The sequence below is a fragment of the Anoplopoma fimbria genome, chromosome 14, assembly GCF_027596085.1.
Source record: "Anoplopoma fimbria isolate UVic2021 breed Golden Eagle Sablefish chromosome 14, Afim_UVic_2022, whole genome shotgun sequence".
Taxonomy (NCBI): domain Eukaryota; kingdom Metazoa; phylum Chordata; class Actinopteri; order Perciformes; family Anoplopomatidae; genus Anoplopoma; species Anoplopoma fimbria.
Genome location: NC_072462.1, coordinates 6,899,163 through 6,902,384, shown reverse-complemented (window position 1 = coordinate 6,902,384; position 3,222 = coordinate 6,899,163).

Below are 3,222 nucleotides of genomic sequence, written 5' to 3'. Positions count from 1 at the left end.
TGCCGAAATTCAAAGTCCACTGTTGCAAAGAGACAAGTTTCATCAGATGTTCTGCAGGAGCGGAAGGATGTTTGCCGGCAGAAGTTGTCAAGGACTCTCCTTCAGGAGGAACAATCACCTATCAAATTACTGCTTCAACATGGGAGCCAGGGATCAACTGCAGTGTGTTCTTTATGAGGAGCCCATCTGTGGCTGCAGCCCACAATGTCCTTTTGCTGCAGCTTGGTCTGCATGTTACAGTTTTAATTAATTTAATCGTCTTTTACCTCATTAATTCCCCCTGTTGGTTACTGTAAAACGTGCAAACACGTAAGAAGTGGCCAAAGACATAAAAGGTCAACTGGCTTATAGATACTGCAAATTACATTATATTACATTACATTACATAAAATGTCATGAATTGCATTATTTTAAAGGCCTCAATGTAATCATAATTTAAATTGACTAAGCAGCATAAAAATAATAGGCTGCATTGATAAAAAATCAATGATGGGAATGATCACATAGTGATACAGTCTTGATTGTCCTCTTAAGTCATTAGTGTAGCGTTCACGGTCCAAAATTAGGGCAAACAAAATTAGTTTTCATAAATACAAAAAGAAATACAAACAGTAGTACTTTTGTACATTTACCTTCATTTGAACCACTAATGGAAAGTAACTAAATACATTTACTTACTTCAAGTACTGTACCTAAGTACAGTTTTGAAGTACTTGTACTTGAGCATTTTCTATTTTATGCTATGTTGTACATCTACTCTACCACATTTCAGAGGAAGATATCTTTGTACTCCATTACCTCTATTTAAGAGATGTAGCTCTAGTTCAGATTAGGATTTTTGCGTTAAAAAATCCACAATGAACTCACAAAATACAACACACTTTTAAAGATTAAATCACTGGTTTATGAGTTGTTAGCAGTTCCACCAAAAAGAAGTTCCCTATCTAAGCATCTCAGATTGTTGCATTTAAATGACTTTGAGTTTTAGACCCAATGAGTACTTTGCTAATTTAGGTACATTCAGTAATTCTTCTTTACTTCTACTTGATTTGGGTATCAGGACTTTGTTATGTAGTATTTTTCGACATTTGTATTGTTACTTTTACTTAAGTAAAAGAGATGGGAGGCGACTTCCACCATCATTGGAGCACAACATTAGCATGAAAAGATCAAATGGACTGATGTTAATGACCTCTACATCATCATCTTACATCCATATGTAGGTTCTGCTCTGTTTCACAGGGCGGGGTTCTCAGTATTGAAGTATTTGAGCTATAACACCCTGCAAATTCATGTTTTTTACATCAGTCACCTCCTTGATCCTGAACAAACCCTTATCATTTTGTGAAAAGGAGAAAATCAACATTAAAGCATCTGTGGAGTGGTTTACCTTTTTAATGTTACCACTCTGCTTCAACATGCACCGCATACATAATGATGAAGTAGTCACTATCTAAACTGATTTGTATATGGCCCGTGTGTTATCAGTGAAAAGCCTTATCCATAACCATGAGGATGTGGTTAGCATTTTGGGGAGAAAATAATATTAAGAAATAATATCTCCCTCAAAGCGATGGATTTTTTTTTTTGTATTCCTCTCTTTTTTTGGCCAAATGCCTTTCCCCTTGGCACCACAGCACACTGTGCATTGTGAAGAGATATCCCTGCATTTAAAAATCCACTGCTTTAACTGGGTCAATCTGACGCAATGAGAAAAAAATCTTTCATGGTGTGTAAAAAGACCATCAAGATATTCTTAAATATTAATGTTGCAATTCTACACAGATAAGAAAGACTTGAAACTTGAGTGCTGAGGAATTGCAGTTCGTGAAATTGAGAAATCTCCAACAGTATATATGTGTTGGACCATATCAATGCAAATCTTGATTTATTCTAAATATACTTTTATATAATCCAGCTAGTTAGTTATCATGCTTTCAATAAAGGTATACCAAAAAAGGTACTACAAAATACATTGCTATATTATAGCAAATACCAATAATCACTTATAATTATAAAAGAGTCTGATTATGTTGTATACCTTTAAACTCATAAATCTTTATCTCAAAGTGAATTATATTTGATTAATGATTGCTTCTAGCATCTCTTTAAGAGAATTATCTGTAAATAAAAACAGCAAAATAATTTTCAAGCTCTGGTGCAAAAAAGCATGCATATTTGTTAAAAATGTGTTGCATGCAGTTATAAGTGAGGAGCAACTCTGAGGAGAAACTGGAGGAGAAACTGGAGGAGGAAGTGAACATCCATTCTATGATCAACAAAGCTGGTTAAGTATATTTCATCATGTTATATTGTAGACTACAGAGAGATCTAAAACAAACTTCTCATCCGGTGCCATGAGTTTGTTATTGCATGTTTCAGACGCTACAACTAATACTATGGAGAAATGCAAATGGCTGGAGTTGATAGGAATTTTAGTATTACCAGAACATGTGATGCAACATCTCCTAGTGTGTTATCATTTAAATCATTCTCTGTTATTTAAGAAGAACTGTTTGTCCAAGCCGGGTGGAAATGATCAGCAAGTCATCAGAACAAATAACTTATTTTACTAATGAAATTATTCCGGGGCAGTAATTCCAATTAATTCCACAGCATTAGTCATATAATTATGCCACTAGAGACCAGCTATGTGTGTGGCAGGTAGATGAAGCTTATAATGTGATGTGTACTGCATGTTGTTGGAGGATCCCCTTCTAATTAAGTGTAGAAGGCACCTGCCTCTTGTTGCTGGTTTGATGCCGTGGGAAATAAAGGCAGCGCATGGTCTTGTGCCAGACTTTGTAAAAGCAGTGGTTCAAATATCTTATCAAAATTCAATGAAAATGTGCTTTATGTTAATACAGATGGGCACAAATATAATATGTATCCCATTCTCATGTTTGTAAGTTGAATATGAAGCGTCTGCTAAATGACTGTAATGTAATGTAATGTAATGCTACAGTCAATAGCCTGTTAGCTTAGCATAGCACAAAGACTGGAAATAGGGGGAAACAGCCTGGCTTTGTCCAAAGGTAAGAACATCTACCTACCCGACCTCTAAAGCTCACTAATTAACCCTGCGTTCAGTCTTCAATGCTTCAAAACGTTTTCAATGCCTTTAACATGATTTATCCATCACGTAATATCACTTAGATCAAGCCTTTGTTTACAATGAGGACATTCTGAACAAGTTTTTTTTTTACCAGGTAATGTTTGAAA